The sequence below is a fragment of the Oncorhynchus clarkii genome, chromosome 9, assembly GCF_045791955.1.
Source record: "Oncorhynchus clarkii lewisi isolate Uvic-CL-2024 chromosome 9, UVic_Ocla_1.0, whole genome shotgun sequence".
Classification (NCBI taxonomy): Eukaryota; Metazoa; Chordata; class Actinopteri; order Salmoniformes; family Salmonidae; genus Oncorhynchus; species Oncorhynchus clarkii.
The window spans coordinates 26292869-26301513 of NC_092155.1; positions in this window are offsets into that span (position 1 = coordinate 26292869).

The window sequence follows — 8645 nt, forward strand, 5'->3', positions numbered from 1 at the left end:
GGTGCATATTCAAAGTTAGTTCCTCAAAAACGGCATACGTGTTTTGTCTTTAAAGGAAATCTCCACCCGAAAACTATCTTTTGGTATTTGTTTCATTAGTCCATTGTTGATATAGTTTGGCATGTCAGAAATCAAGTTTTCAAGATATGTAACTTTCAAAATACAGAAAGTTACAAAATGCATCATACCGGGCCAGATTTCTGTATTTTGAAATGTACATCTTGAAAACTTGATTGCTGACATGCCAAACATTTTGGGACTATGTCAAAATGTATAAGGTAATGAACTGGTCCAGTACCTTATATTAAATTTGGACTTTAGGTAAGGAAAGCTGATCCACGGGAAGTGTTTCCCAGGCAATGGATTATTCCATGATAAACACAACTAGTCAGTCTTCCTTTTCGCTCCAATAATGAATTTACAGAAGTGATAAACAAAAAATATAATAGATCCGCACACAAAAATATAAATCAGTTTCACTGCACAGGGATCTGCTCATAAACAGAATTTTCAACTTAACAGCCTTCTGATTCTGGTGACCAACAGGGCTCAATATTTGGTCCCCTGCTGTTGTAGCTATCATCACATTTCTACTGTACTCCACTAATACTACATCATTAGTCTCGTTTTCACCCTCTTATTATCTAATACAATCTGGAGATTACCGGGAAAAGATGGAAGTTGACTAAATGACCTCAATTGCATGTACGTTAGCACCAGAAGTATTATGCTGCCCTGTAGGCCTTAGCAGCCAACGTCATATTCTCAAGTGCCTGGTGCTTTTACCTCATTAACCATTGTACCACTTGCCTTATTTGTTATGTTCAGTGAAATTTAGTGCTTGATTAAATCAGACATTTCACATGCCCATTGGACAATTACACTTCTCCAGTTGATTGTAAACATCACAACATCTTGTGATGTATTGATGTGGAACCAGATGAATCTGGGTAACTACCCTATTAAACAGGCAAATCTTGGCCAATATTAGGCTGAAACCAGCCTGCACTTTACCCTATGGAACACCCATTAGCTCAAAAGGCCCCAATGTCGTCTTATTTAATTTGAGTTATAGCACTTTCAAAGCCTTGGCTTTTGCATCCTTGGCTATTTGTCATTTAATATCCCTCTCTGGGCAACATTGGCAACATCATAAGGAATCTTCATCTGTATTTGTGTCAGCTACAAATGCAGTTATGGGGCTTTGCTGGGACGAAATTCACAAAGACAGCTTCACACTCGCCAGGGGTGTTTTTCTAAGATCAGGCTGGAATCAGAAGTTTTGTCAGTTTCAGTTAACCAGGGCGCTGCTAAATGGCTTAGGCCAAGCATCAGTGCACTCAGCGAATGCACTGAGATATTGCTGCATGACAGCTAAAGTAGCCGGGTGCATCACGGACATGTACCCAGCTTCCAGAGCCCTCCGGCTTTTCTCTTCTTCCTGACTCACTTTTAAGTGTTTTATCCGTGGGACACGGCAATAATGTGCATTAAGATCAAGAACACTTATTTTGATTGCGCTTTATGTTTTATTCCTGCCCTTTAATTTGGCTGTGTCTAGACTGTGCTGTGTCTAGAATAGCTCACATATGCAAGAGAGAGAACCCCCCATTGCGAGAGAGCAGTTGGGTGTATGAGCTTCAGTGTATTAGCACAGTCCCTCCCATGCTTATTGAGTTATTCACTCTGAAAACGAGAGGGCACTGAGAAATCTTTCCTCAACAGATTGCAAAGAGACGAAACGTACATAGTGCCATAAGGGACTGAGTTCAGAGGAAAAGTGCTGTACAGTGTGTAATGCATTTGATGTTGGAAGGACACATATGGCAGCTCTTGCTTTAGCCCCTGTGGCTTATTCAGACAGGCAAACCTCTGCAACGTCTGTTCAGTAGTGACACAGTCACAGCTACAGGCTGCCTCAGGAACATTCAGGGCAGTCAAATGCCTGAGCACGAACACTTGACATCAACTGTGAGTCAGTCGACTGTGTATAATAGACAACATGACACTCTTCATAATTTTCATCATAGTTTATGACAAATGATTTGTTCTAATTTTTTGCAAGGCATTTTAGGAAGTATAGTACAGAATGGTTAATAGTTAATGGGTTTGAAAGTAAAAAAAATAAAAAAATTGGAAGAAAGTGTATGAATAAATTTCACCATGTAAATGGTCCAAAAATGTTGTGCTTTTTTAAAATGTTTGCATTGCTTCCTATAGAAAACAAGACAAATTAGTACAGACTTTTCACCAACATAACACTGTGTACACTGAGTGTACAAAACATTAAGAGCACTTGCTCTTTCCATAACAAGGGGGGGGGGTGTTGTCATTATGCTTAAAAAAATAAAGCCCATTGTTGTCTGGCCCTGATTAGTTTTTAAGCCAGCAAAGATAGAGACAAGGCTGATATCAAGATCTTGAAGCTTTTACACAAGATATTGAGAACACTAAACCCTAAAGCCAAAACGAGAAACTAAACATGAATTGGGGCTGTAATAGAATACTGTTGGTGACATGCTTTCTCCAACGATCACAAATACATCCTGATGTAGAACAGCCCAAATATTAATACATACCTATACTCATAAGCTGCAGGCACACATCCCCCCCAAAAGAGGATCACATTTTAGCAGACAGTCACAGTCACTGTAAATCTTAGTCAGACAGAGTGTTGACACATGATCTACGATCTCAGTGCATCACAGGACACCATCAGATGCTAAGTCCACCGCAACAACATGTCACCAAAGTGGCTCGAGTGAAATGTGACCGTACATCTGCCATGGCGTCACTAAAACAGCTTGCAAAATGTAATACAGGTCTTTTACAAAAAGTAAGCAATCACATTTTTGTTTTGCACATTGAAACTACCACTGAAGCCTAGTCATCTACTTGTTATCTGTTTTAATGTGTTTATACTTCAAGCATTTATTCATTATTGCACTGCGGAAATAATGCACACTCTTGAGTGTTCAGTACAATGCATAGCCTAAAGAAAGAGTTCATAAAAGGTTCCCTGTATCAAAAGCAAGCATAATGTTCACAAGCATGTATTTGGTAGGCTAATGTGTTATGTAAGTGCATGAGAACTTCAGATCAAAAAGGGCTGCATCACCAGTGCCTAGGGGCTGGATCCAATTGAATGGAATAGTTACTGCACTAAGTACATTTATGCAAAGGCAAAATGTACTGCCTAATGACTAAAAGTGTTTAATGTAAATAAGACTCAATTACAAAACCCCATAACTCACATTGTAGTGCTATTAATAAGGCATTTCACTTATTTACCATACAAAACAATTGCTATGCATTATAATGAATTAACATCTCAGGTCATATAATTTTTTTGTGTGTTGTATAACCCATGTTCATGTATTATATTCACAGCGAGTTCACACACACACACACACACACACACACACACACACACACACACACACACACACACACACACACACACACACACACACACACACACACACACACACACACACACACACACACACACACACCAAGGATAGGGCCATGGTGGACTATGGAATTAATCTCCTGCTATATTAACTTTACAAAAAATTTACATTTAATTTCGCTCAAGCAAATGATCCGATTATGACTTTTTACCTTAGGCATATGCATTCATTACTATCTTCCCAAGTGCCCTAATGTTCCCACAGACTTCAGAGTCCACTTGTATTGTTTGAACTTCATTTGCTTCAAGGCATGCACCTATTCAACCTTGGTAAATTGGGTTGGACTGTGGATGCATGTAAATAGATTTTTAAAGTGTCAGTTATTTTAAGCAAGGAAACACATCAAATTGGTCGAGACTAAACAATCAAATAATGATTCTTACAGAGCCCAGTTTGAACTACTTTATCATGCTTAACCTAAGGTTAATTTGACAGCATTACTGGCTATGCTACTGAACATTACGTTTACGATCAAATCATTTTCGCTTTATAATGCAAAGACGAGGTACATTCTTCCAGTTTTCCTTAGTTGAGCTACACACTACTACAATGTAGTAGGATGCTTCTCATGCTGCAATTTGATCTGAAGTGGTTGTGCCTCAGGCTCCTCAGACCTTCTGTTGGGTTAGACTGCTCCGCCTCACTGCCGTCTGGGTTCTGTGAACTGAGTGCCCTATTTTTCACCATTGCTCTCTATGAAATCCTCTCAGGTGTTTGGCAAAAACGTCTGGATGTATCGTACAGCATACAGCTATTGTCAGATGGAAGACGAAGCCAGACTTTTGTAATTTTCCTCTGGGTTTTATAGTATCTGTCTCAAGGGGGCAGAACTCACATGAGAATAACAGAATGTCTACGTTACAGAGAGGTTGTTTGATGCTGCGTGTTTGTCATCAGTCAAATACATACCTCCAGCAGTATTCTATTTCTTGTGAAAAACATGTTTGAAACCAAACTCTACCACTAAGGTTAAGGTGATGTGTACACTTCTGCCTAGTTTAAGTTTATTTACAGCAGGCCTATGGATTAGGTGGATTCAGAGTCCAATTTTTACAATTTCATACCTTTCTGAAATTAATGTGAAAATTAGTTTTAGGCCCCGCTGCCTGCCCAAGCCCCATAAAGTACTGTATAATATAGCAAAATAAATCCTTCATTCAAATCACACCTTCCCTTTCAGTGTTTGATAGTGTTGCCAATTGAAATAAGTAGGTAAGCTTGAATTGGGTTAACACTGGGTAGAGGGTTAGCTGTCTCACACATTTAAGCTGCTCCTCTGCCAAGAGGAGGGGCCCACTAGGGTCAGGTTTTGACCTGGAAAAAAAGGCCCACTCGTTATAGGGCCTCGCCTTTGGACAGGAACAACGAGGAAGTAGCAGAGCGTTTCAGAGACGGATCAAAACAAACAAAATAAATACAAACTTGGCGGGTGTATCTCAGTCATCATTCACAAGGGAGTCAAATTAATCTTAGGGTCACGTCTGAACAGGCCTTTTTGTACAGTGACCTCCGGTCGTCATGCTTCTGGAGGGAACACCAAATAAATCAATAGAAACCCACCCATCCTTCCATAAGCCTCCCCGGTTCATAAACCCCTGGTGGTCAATCAAGCCGTAAGCGCCCTCTTTAGATTCTCAAGGAAGTGACTTCCACAAACGAGCAGCTGTATTTCGTCTTGTTATATTTCTATTGTGGTCAGGGATCCCAACACTATTAAAGTGGAATCACCTTAACCCAGTTGGACCTGCTTTTGTTATAGTTGAGGAGTTTTCGACAACGAACGATCTGCTGGTTTTTGTATGCGTTCACGCTCGACTTGGCACATTATCTCTGCTTCACGTGTTTCACCCAAGTTTGTTCAGGGTCTGTAACAAAGAAAGTGGCTTATTATCGCCCGCTGGAGGAGTTGTCTGCACATGTACGATTCAGTAATTGCTGCCGCTGAACAAGCAGACTGAATTGGACGTGACACTGAGCCATTATTAGGAAATCAAATGCTGTTTTTGCAATTATGTTAGTTTGGCTGAGCACAGTGAATCGCCCTTGTGAAGCCCATAAAAAGTTAATCTAGCCACAATCACAGGGCTTCAGCGGTACCACGTGAAGGACAATGAGGCCGCAGGAAAAGTTTGAGAGGAGCGACTCGGAGCTCCACTATCCAAACCCAGAATTGTGGTGCCTCTGAATGTGAATGGGGTGGGGGGGTTTGTGAAATGGTGGACTGGACATTAAAGGTACATCCCTACCACAGTTTTAAAGTTTGTTTGTTTTGACTGTGGGGGCATCTGAGTTTATTTAATTATTTTCAACAAGAAAGGGTTATTTAGGGCATTGGTGGGACATTTCTACAACAGTGATGTGGTTATGTCCCATCCCATTCCCATTCAGAGGCACCACCAGTCTGGGTTTTGAATTGAATTCAAAAACATGAACTGATGGTACCATAAATTACATCTTATTTTGTTTTTTGTTTTAAAAGTAAAGCAAGAGAAAAAAGACATTGAACAAAACAAAGTTTGAAACTCATTGTTACATCCCTAGTAGGCCTATAGTACTGTTTATCAACATGATCATAGCATTGAATATAAACACCGATAGTCACATACTTCATAGTTCACCTGAAAGCTGCAACTATTTTGAGTAGACAGCTGTGTTCATAATCAGTCCTGAAGTAGATATGGCTTGAGGAAGATACTTTTACAGCTGCTTTGGGAATAAAAGCAGCAGATTCATTGAACTGAACCGAAGCATTGCTTTGCAGTAGACTCTACCTACCTAAGCAGCCCGATGCTAACATAACATAGCAGAGAAGAGCAGCTCCATGAAACTTTCTCAGCCTTCCTTAGTAATTGGTGACCCAGCACCCCAACTCACATGAGCAGGTCCCACCAAGGCAAACAGGTCAATCCCATATAGAATTGTCCTCAGACTCACTAGGAAGCATGTGACCTTCTTCCCATTATTCCCTCTCTCATAGTCAGAGAGGAAGTCCTTGGCTGGCCTCAGGCCCATGAGATTTCAGTTTGAACAGTGCACGCTGTTCAGTTTGTCTTGAGCATCAGTCCAGTCAGACGTACAGGAGCAGCCTAATGTCAGTGTAGGCCGACAGTAAGAGTCGGTAGGCCTGCAGTGCTTGTGTCCACTGTGTCCACACACAGTGCATATTTTCTATGAAAATGTTCTGCTATATTTTCTTGTGTTATGTAAGGGATCATCAATGAGGCTTTGTGCGGGATCATCAATGATGCTTTGTGCAGTTTTATGGAAATATATCATGATGCAGGAGGTGATACGGCTCCCGAGGCATAAATTGGGAAGTGGTATTTCCCATAGAAGTGGAGTTGATTATCCTGCTTATACCCCGGACTTAAACACAGACTAATAAACTCTGTTCTAATCTACAGTACCCTACTTTCATGTAGATGTGTACCTTCAGGCTATGCTCAAACATTACAAACCTACCTGAGGACAACAAAGTTTCTGCTCATCTTCCAAAAATTTCTGAAACCCTACCTCTTCAAAGAGTTTGCTAAATAATCCCATAGAACCCCCCCACCCACCCCCCTTACCCCCCGCCCCAAAATAAAATAACTCACTTGCATTTCCTGAACTAACACTTGCACTTTATACTTTTTTTCCTACTAGCACTGACTTTGCTGATTGAGAAAACATTCACTTACTATTACTGAGATTCAGGTAACTTCCAAAATAAAGGAAACACCAACATAAAGTCTCTTAATAGGTCACTTGGCCACCCAGAGCCAGAATCAAATCAAATTGAAATCAAATGTATGTATATAGCCCTTCTTACATCAGCTGATATATCAAAGTGCTGTACAGAAACCCAGCCTAAAACCCCAAACAGCAAGCAATGCAGGTGTAGAAGCCAGAACAGCTCCAATGTAACTTAGCATAGATTCTACAAGTGTCCCAAACTCTATTGGAACTGCATTGTTGAAGGGCTTGTATGTAAGCATTTAACTTTAGGGTCTACATCTGTTGTATTCCGAGCATGTGACAAATACAATTTGCTTTTGATGAGACACCATTCATCCATGAGTCCATCATTTGGTGTTTTGTTGATGGTGGTGGAAAACTCAGTCTCAGGCGCTGCTCCAGAATTCCCCATAAGTGTTCAATTGGGTTAAGATATGGTGACTGAGGCAGCCATGGCATATGGTTTACATCGTTTTCATGCTCATCAAACCATTCAGTAAACACTTGTGCCCTGTGGATGGGGGTATTGTTATCCTGTGGGGGCATAGCCATGGTAGCCAAAATAATAGCCAAAATAATGGCCTGCCCAGCATTTTTATACATGACCCTAAGCTTGATGGGATGTTAATTGCTTAATTAACTCAGGAACCACACCTGTATGGAAGCACCTGATTTCAAAATATTTTGTATCCCTCATTTACTCAAGTGTTTCCATTATGTCAGTTACCTGTATGTTGTTGTCCCACAAGCTATTTTAAAAATGCACTATGCAGAAATTGCCAAACCATTTCCTGGTTGCTAAAATTATAATATTTATCCTAATTTCAGTTTATGTAACATAACAAGCAGTCATTGTGTAGAGAATCATTGTTCCATCTAAACCGCTGTGAAATATCTTTTCCATAACCAAAAATATTGTATTTTCAGCTTTTGACGCTGGTGTACAAAACCGGAAGTCCATTCTCATAAACTAAATTTAAGAACAGGAAGCATAGACATAGTGCACCTAGACTTGCTTTCAATGGGAATGAAAGACCTATAACTCACATTTCTATATGAATTTGGTCAGGTCGCCCAAAAGGTTACATGTAGCTTTAAGATGAATGCACTGGATAAGAGCATCTGCTAAATAACTAAAATGTAAATGTTATGTGTTATTTATTTATAACAGACTGAATTACATGAATGATAAATGCACATCATTGTGGAGCAAGAGAGAGAAGTCCATGCCATTGGGTTATCTAAAAGGGATAGACCACCTAAATTACAATATTACTGAGAGAAAAAAAATTACTATGCAATGTGTATGATTTGTGCATGCAAACACCAAAATGCTAATTGGGATCCATCCACTCGAATACATTTTTGGTCATGAATTCTAAAAGGGTCTGAGTGAAGCCATGTTTGACTAAGTGTGGGTAGCAATCTCCCTTTGCCCATGCTTTCAAGGTAATG